Raw genomic sequence first — 13,269 nt, 5'->3', positions numbered from 1 at the left:
GGTAAATATTGGTTTCTAATGATATTAGGGATTTTAGATCATAGAGAGCTATATTTGTTTATTTTCATCAGTCACTCACAGCCTGATTCACACAATATTTAAGAATTTTTGCAGTGGATGACTGTAATTTGTGGATCGACCACAAAAAGACAAATCGTTGGTTCAGCAGAGCAAAACAACAGTTCTGGGCCTATTTCAATGAAGGGATTGATGGTCTGGAAAATATAAACAAATCAATGTGTATTTATTGACACATAGCCACCAAATTTACACATTAAATGTAAATATTTCAAAGCAGATAAAGGTCTATCACACGATCAATTCTGTGTGACACCGCTGGTCTCGTTCATATTTTCAGACCATTTGAGGAATAAAAAATATATCTGAGGGCAACAGGTTTCATTTAAGGTCAAACTGTCCTCAGGACACCTCCATGGTAATGAAGGCGTTAAACTAAATACCTCTCACTCCCCGAGATCAAGTTTTTATTTTTATCTGGGTCTAATTAACACTAATTAACACTAACCCCTAAATTTTTGTGAACTATATAAATGTGAGATTGAACACTTTGGGTTTTTATGATAGAATTTTGTTTTGAGAAGAGTGGGAAAAAAAGTGGACACTTTGAAATTTAGAGTCAATTTATTTGCCCTTTCATGCCACACATCCAAAAAGGAGTTGTTGACTGACCAGGTCATCTAAGCCCAAGCAGGTGGGTCTGTGTTGGTCGGACCGGCACTCGGCGTCGGTGGGCCAGTACTCCAGCCAGGTTTGCTCTCCGATTATGTACTGATACCTGAAGAGACGAGTTCTTTGAGTCTTAATGGGCTCAAATGTTTAAAAAATAGCACTTGTATGTTCATATTTATCAGCATAATGACCGTTGTAGAAAATAGGAAGGATAACTGTAATATGGGCAGGAGGATCACCATAACGGTGAGAGATCCCACACACCCAAAGAAACGTACGATTGCTGTGCGTCATCTCTGTAAATTTGTTTGGACTCTCCCATGATGAGGTAGCTTTTCCCTGTCACCAAGTTCAAATATTCTCTGCAGTGCGCAAAACTGAGGAAACTGCGCAATTTTCCCGAAGGATTCACATCGTAACTACCTGGAAACAAAACAGGAAATGGGTTTACAGGTACATCTCATAAAAAAGCGTGAAGGTGATGTGCCCACACTAGTTATAACATAACAGTTATAACAGTTATAACACAAATACACGTGTTGTTCCCGTAATCAGTGATTTGTGAGGACTCCACATACATTTGCACCATATGTCAGTCAGGACGCGTGCGTACGTGTCACCAGAACTCCTCTTAAAAAGAACAAAAACACCAACCTTCCCTGATGACCTGAAGAATGGTCATGGTGTACACGTCCCTGAACAAATCTCTGCTGATTTCGTCCACTCTCACTTTGTACACTGTGGGACAGGTTGCAGATGGTCAGCTGACCTGCTGCATCGCTTTCTGTCAAACATGCATTCTGGCTCACCGAAATCTGTTCTCGTCCTGCGCGAGACCTCGCAGGACCTTTCTAAGCGCTGCTCGTTGTTGACGGTGTCCCTCTTCAGCATACCGCAGCCCTCTGCACGGGTGCAACATTACACTGTAACATTTCCAGATTCAGTTCTGTTTTCACAAAGCAGCTCTTTAAAGTCTGCGGGTGCGATTCCACATTTGGATGTTGAAGTTATGGCCACGCAGAAGCTACAGCGGCCCTCCTGTTTACCTTCAGCACACTTGCATTTGTTACCCGTGCATAAACGCATCAGCTGTCCCGCTACTCGCTCGCTGGATGGTAAAACTTCACACAGGCGGTTTCTGGAAAAGGAGAGTGTCAAAGACTCATTTTCTGCGCCTATTTATGTTTTATATATGTATTTATATAAAAGTGACAATAGCTCACGGTCTTTGTGTTCATAGACAGACACAGCAGCTGGTTGTAAAACGGCAAGTCTGAGAACCTCACGGATCCTAAAAGAGATTTCTACCGGTTGTGTGTGGGAAACCTGTGGAGGGATTCAAACGGAAACGGAGGAATGGGAAAAACAGTCAGAACGGGAAACAGAAGGAGACATGACTGCGTTACCTTGTCCAGGTAGATGATGAGGGAGCCTCTGTCTGATAGGACTCTGCCCGTCTCATAGTTAGAAATGGTGCGACCGCGGCCTCTGGAGAGCTGCACACAAACACACGTATTAAAGATCCATCCACGGTGTGTGTGGGTGTGTGTGTGGGTGTGTGTGTGGGTGTGTGTGTGTGTGTGTGTGGGCTTCTGAGTCCAGGTCATTGGTGTCAACAGTGAAGCCAGTTAATAAGCCAATATCCAAGACCGACATGGTTGCGTCTTGATCCTTGCTCAGGTATCTGAATGAATGGAAAAACATTAAAAAAAAAAAAAAGAATAATAACCACCATTTAAATTAGAATATAAACTGCATCGGTACTTACAAAACATCTATTCTCAGCTTGTACACTTTCTCATCCTCTCGTACTGATTCTGTTGGCAACATTTAACCATTCATTCATTCTCTTTTATGAATAAAATGAAAGAAGAAAGAGCCTCAAATTACGTGGGATGAGCTGCACAGACAAGTTGAACTTCTGACAGTTGCGCTCCATTTGTTTCGGCGGCGAGTGTAATACAGCGACACCATCTGGCAGGGAGGTAGAAGTGCAGCTAAATCATTTTATTAATTCCAGTTTTCATCGTGTGACTGACCAGAAATCAACCGTCTATCCAGCTCCGCCACACATAATACATTAAAACCTAACAACAGATCCTGAAAAGCTTCTACCTTTAAAACCCCTTGTCCCTTTCCTGTGGCTGTCACCGTGACGGGCTGGTTTATGGAATTGCTCTGTCAAAATGCAACACACAGTTTATTAGTTCAACCTGACTGATCTCAACTGTCAATCAAAGACAGCGACAGACAGTAGCAGGTTTTAACAAGACTCAGCAGAATTCATTCGTAACACCGCAGCCTGCATCTACGACCTTGGAGGACAATTGGACTAAAGGCCTCAAACGTGCACAATATCTTCATCTACTTTATATTAATAAATATATTTCCTATACACCACATTGGCCTACAGACAAATGTGTCTCTAAACGTCATTGCAGTTTTATAGTAATGTTTTTAACGGAGCATGTGCATTTTTTTAATCCTAAAAAGAGAATACATCTTGTAGAGTCTGTTTGTTCTCACTTTCAAGCTTCTTGTGAGGTGAAGTTCTGCCTGTTGAAGCTGAACTTGTCAGTAGTTTGCCTGCCAGGCACCGGATGTCCACATCCAGGTTGTGCACGTTCTTCTCTTCCTCTTTGACTCTGGTGAAGTACTCAGCGACCGCCTGGTACACCATCAAGTTGGCCTGGAGGAGAGAGACGCCGGTGGCAATCAAATCACTAAAGTCATAGCAAACTGCTTCAAACTGTCTCCTCACAGACCAAAATAGTGAGGAGAGATGGCTGCCTCACCTGAGTGGACAGGTAAGCTCCTCTGATCCTCTTCTGCTCCTTCAACCAGCTGACCACCGGCTGAGCTTCTGCTAAGGCCTTCAAATATGAATTTGGAAAATGTATGTTTTTATGGTGGCATCATCCATCCATCCATCATCCATCATCCATCATCCATCCATCCATCCATCCGTCCGTCGTCCGTCCGTCCGTCCGGCCGTCCGTCCGTCTTCCTCCCGCCCGTCCCCAGTCAGTCAGTCAGTCGGCATTGGTGAAAATTCCACATGCATGATCTTTCCTCACCCCGGCTCTAACCAGAGCAAGAAGAGCATAAGATGTCGCTTCCAGCTGGTAAATGAGGCCTTTGGAGACAGGCCAGTGGTCCAACCCTGAGGACACGACATCAATTTCCGAATAATGGATAAATATGTTTTAAAAACTGAAAATATGACAATGACATGCGGTATTTCCTACATTAACTCTCACAAGCTGTAATGTTCTGACTATTATTAGCCGTATTATGTAAAGAAATATAGTGTAAAAAAAAAAACCTGGGGAGGCAAATCTTTTCAGGGTCTCCTTGTTCAGCCTGTTTTCATTGGCGAGTGCATAGGATGCCATTGCCACGGCGTATGGGTTGGAGAGTCCCGGCAGACGCCTCTCCAGGTAGCCCACTGCTTTATAAATACTCTGGCGCAGGCTCTGGGGTGACAACAGACAGTCGGAAGATAAAATAAGTCTACGTCATATTATTCTGGAATATGAAGCTGAGTCAGGTCACCTCACAGCAAGAACAGGTCACCCTTTGGGTGGGGATGTCGGGAGCTTTTGGGGAGAGATTGCGCATATTTTTGCAGTTGGCCACGGAAGCACTATCGCTTGCTCGCTCTCATCATGCTCCTTGGCCGAGCAGAGTTTCAGTATGAGGCTTCCGTACGAGGAGAACCGAGAAGCATAGTGGAGCTACTCACGTTAATACTGAGACCACAAAGTGGCCGCGACTCTTGCAGGGCAATAAGGCAGAAAGACGTCATGGAGGCATCTGAATCTGCGCCAAATACGTCGCCCTTCCAGCAAAAAAGAAGAAGAAGAAGGAGGAACGGTGTTGGCTGTTTTATGCATCGCTACATTTCTCAATGGCTGGAAGAAATATGAGAGGCGTTACCGGCATTTCTCTATTGGTCAATCTTCCAACCTCTCTGAATTGTCCATCTGGTTGCTGCTGGAGAATCAGGAACTTGACGGCATCACAGATGATTTTGCTTTGCACTGAGACTAGAGAGCTGGCCATTGTAAACACCTTAACGACAAAAGCTGTCAACCTTCAATAAGAAAACCACAGTCAAGCCACGCAGCAAACATGCAGCGAAGGTGCACCCTGATGAGAAGGTTGGTGGTGGTGGTGGTGGGGGGGGGTCTTACCAGGTGCTGCTTGGTTTATTCTGATTCAGGGAAAATGATCCATCACTTTTACGGTTCACAAGTTGATTACTGTAGCCTGGACACAGGAAAGGTTGCGCTCGCTGACTGCCAAACCTCTACTCAACTCCCCAATTGACAAGTCTCACTCACCATCATTAATGTACCCTAGAGCTTCACTGCGCTTCTCGAAACCAACCTTCTCCCACTGGTTGGTTTTGTCCAAATACGTGGTTGCAATAACGGTCATGGTCAGTGGGATGATGTTCGTCTCTCCATTCCCCAAGGGTTGGATCAGCAGATAATTTATATTGTCGCCGCTGATGACGTTTTCTGCTTGTACACTGGCCATTCCTAATGTGAAAAGATGCGCAAAACTCAACCACTCATATCTAACTCTCCTAAACAGGAATAAATGTCATCATGAACAGACTATCATAATGGGACAACGGCCTCCTCTGGCTGAAACGTCTAAATCAGAATAATGCATTTGAGTTTCCTTCATTTTCATCTCAAAGTGTTCTCACCTGTTATGTAAACGACCGTGGATGCAGCAGTGCTTGGAAGCATAGTATGTGCAGGAATTTGACTTTGGAGAACTTCTGTCTGCCGTCCGTCTAGGGGAATTGAGAGGCTGTTGGTGATGGAGGAAATTACATGTTTGTTTGTCGTGGTGATGGTTGTGGGAAGCTCACCTACACCTTTCCTGGCAGGGTCCAGTGTTACCATCATTGTGTGCTTTACCAGTTCACCCCAAGGCTTCAAACAGAGCAGATTAACCAGCAGAATCTATAGTTTCCATCTGCTCAAGTGTGATTCTGAATGCTCTGTTTACGCGGCATGTTTCCTTACCACCACATAGATCATCTTCATAACTCCATCATTTAAAAATGAATCTTTGACAGCCGCTGTAACATGAATGTCGCTTAGGCCTTCCTTGGTGAAAATTAGGACAAAGGAGACAGAGCGGGAAGACATGGCTCCGACGATGACCTCCTGCTTATATTTCCGACGGCCATAAGCTGCACTACAGACATTTTCCTCTTCAAAGAGATGTACAAGTACCTTCATCCAGGGAAGAAAAGTGGTTACATAGAATGTTATACAGTCAACTGATGTTGTCCAGTTTATATTAAATAAAGGAAGTATCGGGGGAAGAGCCTGTGCTTATACTTGATGATTTGGGAAGGTTTGTGTCCACTTTTATTGGACTTTTGTGATTATTAGTTGGCAAGCAGCCAACTACAAATCACGCCAAAGTGTAGAATGTGTTTTGAACAGGGACTAAATAGTGACTCACGTGATGTGGTCAGGGGTGTAGTTGTGGAGGACAGCCTTTATTTCCAGCTGTTCTCCAGCTATTGCAGAGTATGGTGCTTTGAGGTCGATGAAGAAATCTTTTCTGACAATGACCTCCAGTGGATCAGCCACACAGATGCCTGAAGGTTAAATGACATGAGTGTTGGTGGAACAAGCAGCATTGCAGCTCAACAATCACCTCACCATGAGTTCGTGACAGACTAATTCCAGTGATTTCCCAGTTTGTAATGGAATCTTGTAGTGGGTAACTCATGGTTTTTGATGTAGTTTTACTGGAAGTAAATAAAAATGCTTTACTCGTTGGAATAATGATACCCAAAATGGAGTCAAACGGTTGTGTATCTCTGCTGTCTCACCAGTAAGGGTCATTTCCAGGGCATGGCGGAAGAACCACAGATAACCACATCCAACTTTTAGGCAAAATAGAGCGCGATACAATGTCCTCGACATCCATAGAGCTATTCATGTTGTCTCCTGCAAAAAGATTATTTTTAGTGAATTCCCAACTGCCACGATGATGGAAAATTATCCATACTTGAGGTTTTGTAGGTGCACAAAGGACACAAAGCAACAAAACTGTTGCACACTTCAATAAAGAGCCCTGCCGGAAGACTGCAACTTTGTTTTTACCTATGTCGTCACTTCGTTTCTTCCTGTTGTAGGAGGGACACCTTAGATCTAAAATAATTAAAAAGACTTTTTTTAACTCCCAGTATTTAAAGGCATTAATGAGACAGAAACTCCAGAGGGTGTGTACAGAAGGAGTCCGATAAAAGAGTGAATCTGAGGTTTCACCTTGTCTGTAGGGAGTGCTGCCAATGTTGGACTCAAACAACAGGCCAGCTTCGTAGAACACCCTCATACTGTTGTACTCTCCACCGAGCGGGCAGTACCTGTCTTTTTTTTTTACCTCATCCCAGATCTGAAGCAAACAACAAACAAATTCATTATTCATATCTGATTTTCGTTCCTAAGGAACAGCAGGAAGAATCACGGCAGGCGCCTTTTAAATAGGACTGCACGTTAAATGGTAAACTGCATGTTTCATAGCAGCAGTCAACAAACTACACCTTTTTCTGGGTTAATCTCCACTTGTCTGTGTAAACGTCTTTGTGGACCGCCACCAGCCCCACTGTGGCTCCTGGGGTTCCAGTGATTTTCAGCGGAAGTAACTTGCGAGGCTCATGGGATGGAACCACTCTGAGTTTTTCCAGCTGAAGCTAAAGGGGAGGGAGGGCACGTCGTTTCAGCTGGAGCACGTTTAAACCCATGGGCGTAAAACATCTCAAGGGTTAGAAATGAGCTCCTTTCTCACCGAGCCGATGCAGGTGTCTTTGACATCCACCCTGACAGAGTCTGACACCACTTCGTTGTTGCTTGTATGGTAGTACGCTATAATGGTGAAGGATGGCATCATTTCCTTGGTGACAAGGATATTCTCTGAAATGACCATCTGATAATTTAACTGCCGTCGGCTGTGCTTCACCAGACGACCTTTGCTTAAGATCTGAGAAGACAAACGGACACATTCAGCAAATGTAAAGATGTATACAAATAAAAGCACATAGAAAGCAATAAAGAGTCTCTCACCAGGTAGGTGATCATAGCTGGTGCATATTCTTGCCTTTTAAGGAAACAGTGGACTCCCAAGTTGTCTCCTAACTTCAGGTCTGCTGTATTAGCCACTGTACAAATTGCATTAAAAAGTTAGCCATTTATGGGGGTTTTGTGCATGTTTCTGTATTTATGCAGCATTACTACATGCAGTGGTTTGCAAACACAACTCCACACTCTCACATTGACATCAGTCCACTACATTCAAACAGCAATTAAAAATGTAGGTTCTCAATATGAGGGACAATGACCTCCATGGCTCCTTGGTGACGGGCCCCCGGGGCTCCTCAAATAAAACGTTTTATCAATTCGCCATGAAGGCTCATCAAAATATCACAAATGAGATCCAAAATGAAATATGGCTCTAACTTGGATTTGGATTTTATACAATGTAAAGAATAAAAAGGAGGTTTCCGCCAGTGCTGGTGCTGGTGGGTTGATGTTACCTATGTGGATGTAGGTTTTGGTGGGACTGGAGTATGGTAGAACTTCGAATGTGGCCGTGGCTTGTTTGTCAGGTGCAAGAGCATCATGGCTGGTCTTTATCTGAAATGTCATCAATAAATACACATTTCAAATATCACCGTTATCATTTTGCCGCTACAAATACGTACTTACAGTGATTGTCAGTCTTGGGGCGTTTTCCTCTGTGTTAATGGAAAGCTTCCCAAAGCCGTTGTCTCTGGTTCGTACCAACATGGATCCTGGTTCTACCGACACATCAACTAGTTTTGCTGGAGTGCCGTCAAGATTCAGCACTTGAAACTGCCATATGAGATGAAAAAGGATGGATTTTAACATTGAATTCGGCGATAATTATTCAGCTTTTGTTAAAATCAAGATTGTCTCGTTTTAAAAAGTAGAAAACTTTGAGCAAACAATTCCTGAGTTTAACAGATAAGGGGAAGGTGAGATCTGCTAATGTAACTGAATGAAGAGATTTAATAAGCAATGTAGGCAAACTGTTGCTAGAGAAAAATAAATCTGGACAAGAACCTGCTAATTAAGGGTAGTAGGTGTATTGATGGGGTCAAGCATGGCAAACTCATTGGATCCTTCAGATTTTTTATCTAAAAACCCCCAATATGGTATTTTTAACATTTGAAATTCATCACTCTGCTAATTTATTTTTTTGTTTACCTCCAAATCATAGGGTATTCCTGGTTTAAAGTTCTTAGTGGCTTTGTCGAGGTTGATGGTGTATGGGGACTTGACGATTTTGATACCATTAAACTCCGACACCACCATATCTCCACCTGAGGCAAACATAGTTTATGTTGTTATTTCATAACAGAACAAGACAGCAAAGATGTCTGCAAAGCCTCTTACCGCTCTCTGTCAGCACAGTGACTTTTACATATATGGAATAGCCCGTCAAAGGCCCAAAAGCCTCTGTGATTTTTCTTCTCTGCAGTACAGCAGCTCCTTTCCCACGAACAATCTAATGCCAGGGTTAAAGGTCAATGCGAGGTTTAAATCTTCAATGCTAAAGTCCGAGAAGACAGAGAAAAAGGCCAGACATGCTGGGGAGCTACGTTACCGACACTCGCTGGAGGGAACTTGGAATAGGCTTTTTTTGACCCACGTGTTGAATTCCAAATAAAACAAACGCCACCCCGTCAACCTCTTCCCCAAACAGGTACCTAAGCAAAGAGAAGGGGAGAAACTCTTTACTTTAACTTCCGAATCATTTGATTTAAATCCATTAAAACCAAAACTCTTCACGCACCGAGCATTGATGTTGACAGTGATTTTGTCTTCATCCTCGTAGAAGAACATGCTCTCTGGGGTCAGTTGTACGGACAGGCTGGGCACCACTGGAGAGTTTGGAAAGGGAAATCGTCAGTTTGGGGAAAAAAATGGCCGTGGCTGGTTTGATATTGATGTTTACCGTATTCCTTGACCTCAAATTCTGCGCTACAACTCAGCTGTGGGTTGTTGGAATACGTTGCCTTAATTTTCCACAAACCAGGACTATCGGGCGGGAAAACAAACAAATAAACAATAGAAAACATCTTGATGTGTTTTCAGATGACGTACATGTCAACACTGGATGGTGCAGATGAGACAACGGGGACACAGAAAAAGGCGTATTGTGCTGATCCAAACTGTAGGGGGCAGTGTGACTGATCAGATATGGAAAATACATTGTGACAAAATAAAATCTCAACATTAAAAAACCCCCAGAGGTGATTCTTTTCAGCATCCAATGAGGTAATCCGCCATCACCGACAGACAGATAAACCCACCTTGCATCTTCAGGGATTCGAATATTGCCCTGGTACATTCCTGGTGGCTCAAGTACAATGGAATTTACGGCGAAGTGGCCCTCAGGGTTCTGAAATTGAAAGACGAAAAAGAATAAACAACTAACACACTCATACTTGGCATCATTCCGCATTTGACTAATGTTTAACACTGCTCCTACCGGTTGGTTAAATTGGAATTCTAAACAACATTGATAACGTCTTCACTTGCACTATATTATTATATAGAATACAGTACCACTATCTCGATGTGAAGGGGGTTCCGGTTGGCCCTGTATGAAAAGTCAGGCATCATAGCAAAGATCCTAAAAGAACTGTTGGGGGGGGAAGCGTTAAAAGACAGTTTTAAGAATGTTTCTGACAAACACAAATGAATGTGCATGAAATCATCCAGCCTTTCCATTATTGTAGCAGATTATTATTCATACAACAAGTCACATTTTTCTTCAAATTACTGATCAGATTCACATTTCAGGAGCTTTATTGTTGCCCCAACATGAAACTCCCAGTGTTGGAGCGTTAAACTTACCTCTGCTCTCAGGGGTGTACATGTTTTTGTCTATCTGAATGAACAAATACTCAGTCTGGAAGGACACTAAGACGACCTTCTCCAGCATTCTTTCTGGAAACACAGCTTGTAGGTAAACGTAATGTTGACTGTTGTCATAGTTATTAAATGCTTCAGCGGGGATCTACAGAGACAGAGTGTATTGTACGTCAGTTGCAGGGTAAGGATCTAATGGGATGTCGAAAAGCCGTGAAGGCCACAATGCAGACAGGTTTTCTGTCCTCCCAGGGAGAAAACGGGGAGTAGGAAGTCAGGGGGAAGCGTTTCCTGCCTGGTAGGTCAGAAATGGAGGCCTGGCTTTCGTCACCCCATCAGTTTTTCAGTGGAAGAAATTGCATTAACGATGGGGACGGGATGTGTTTAACAACTGCAATGAGTAAATAAAGGTGAGTCATCAGCATAAAAATGAACATTTTCCACATCTTTAGCTTTAAACTCCAGAACCAGCCCCCAAACACACCATTTATAATAACTCCTGCCCACCAAAATAGAGAAGTATGTTAGTATTTCCATGTTACCAAAACTTCTCCAAATGCCTGATGAGAATTTGCCCTGTTGAGGTTCACAGCTGTCGACGCCAGCCGTTTGCTTTTTGTCGGGTGGTTCATCACAATGATTTCGACAGGAATGTTCGTGTCAAGTGAGAAATCCTGGACTTCCACAAAGATGTTTTCTGGCATTCCCGCTCGTATCGCGTTCGGGGCTGCCAGCACCTCCCTGGAAAAAAAACAGATAAAAGAGCCCTTAGACCAACAACGGGAGCGTGGATCTGGTGCAGGACATCATTGTGCAAGCTGGCGTACTTTGACCTGAGCTACACAAACATGGAACTAAACTTAACTAAAACTATTTCAGGAGGTTTTACTTCAAGCTGTTACACTCTTGAAAAGCTGTGTAACTGTCACCCTGATATAATTCCATTTGTCCCTTGGTGTACGCTCACAATAAGCTTCGTTTTTAAAATTTTAATTCCCTTAAGACATTTAAAAACGGGTGTCGCCAGTGTGACAGTATTAGCTAAAATGTACTTTTCTTTTAAGGATTAAAATTCATCCATAATCTACAAATGGAGTAGGAAAAGAGTAGGAAAATGACAGTGACATTTTGATTATTTTTCTAGTTTTGTCCCCCCCAGGGAATCAAATCAAACCACTTAAAATCTAATTGGCATTTAGCGTATTCAAACACAATTACTTACAAAGGTGATCCATCCGTGGGAGGCAAAAAGGACGTGAAGAAGAGAAGCAACAGAATCGGACAGATTCTCTCAGGTTTTTCCATCTCAGCTGAGCCCTGATGCCCAACACTCTGAACTCAGTGCTCATGCTGCTGCTCTTATACCAGTTTTTATGCCCTCCTCTCATCGGGCCCCAGCCTCTCCTCCACCAATATCAGCCTCATGATGGGGTTGACCCTGAACTTCCCACATACATATTGGTATAATGCAGACATCTCGAGGAGTTCCTGTGCGTTCGAAACTAGTCTTTTGTGGGCCGGTAGTCTATCCAGACCCTTTCACAAGGTTCATGCTGAACACGTGAATGCAGGAACGAACCTTTACAGACAGTAGATAATTTTTGTAAGGAAATATAACAAAAGACTACAATAGAAATGGTAGAAACATGAGCTGACTCCATGGCCACACACTGGTCAATAAAACAGCCTGAATTGTGATGAGTTCTGTTAAAAATTTGCTTTTTTACTCCCAGCTGGCTCGCTATTTAAATGGCCTTGGAGGAATGGAGGCTGGAAGGGGCTCCCCGGAGCAGCTCTGGACCCCACAGCCCCAGAGCTCCTCTGCGAGCCTTCATCAAGGATTTATGATCGTCTGTGATCTGATAGGTCACAGTATCTGGGATGGAATAACTTAATAATCCATTTGGTTCCTTGCTGAGTCATGCTTTACTGTAAAAAACACCACAAGGTCTGAACGAATGGTGGTAAGATTAGCGGAGTGCGCGAAGGTTCCGAAGGTGTGAATGTTTGTTTTGCTGTTGGAAGGAGTGGAGGACTGCATTGTATGTGGGTGATAGGAAGTGCCTCAGACACTGGGTGGGTTGTTTTTTGTTTGTTTGTTCCCCCCTTGTTCCAGCATGGAGACAAGCAGCATTGGCATGTGAATGTCTTTTCTTATCAGACAGTGCTGCTTCATCAGGACAGGCCTGTTGAGCTCACCCTGTCACCCTAAAAAACACACCATGACTTCAACAATAATGAAAACTACTATAAATAACAATAAACAAATTCAGACCGCAGCAACACCGCAACCAAACAGCTACAACCAACCAAATCTGCCTCCATGCCCCCAGTGAACCTTTCATAACTGTGATCCCGCAGCCAAAGTTTTTCTCTGTGTTTGCTCATGTGTAATGTGTATCAGTAGCTCTAGATATGAAGGCGTGTGTTAATGTTAATGAGGAAGGAAATGACCTATAGACCAATGCCAGCCTTCAGGATTTGGTCGGATAACTGAGAACGAGGATTTCGACCTGGATGTCGTCCTCTCCTGTGCAGTCCTGACACTCCACAAAGACATTTACCGGGGTTCCCACTTGCAGGATGTTGGGGGCAGACATCACCTTCCTGTGCGGAAATACTTTCATATGTTGATTTGGTT

At 43.4% G+C, this 13,269-nt stretch overlaps 1 pseudogene; it reads right to left on the bottom strand.

Moving 5' to 3' along the window:
• Positions 1–623: 623 nt before the first annotated feature.
• LOC130526959 (complement C3-like) lies at positions 624–12,091 on the bottom strand (annotated as a pseudogene).
• Between the last annotated feature and the right edge of the window lie 1,178 nt (positions 12,092–13,269).

The sequence above is a fragment of the Takifugu flavidus genome, chromosome 6 (genome assembly GCF_003711565.1).
Source record: "Takifugu flavidus isolate HTHZ2018 chromosome 6, ASM371156v2, whole genome shotgun sequence".
In the NCBI taxonomy this organism is placed as follows: domain Eukaryota; kingdom Metazoa; phylum Chordata; class Actinopteri; order Tetraodontiformes; family Tetraodontidae; genus Takifugu; species Takifugu flavidus.
This window is presented reverse-complemented; position numbering and strand designations above follow the sequence as displayed.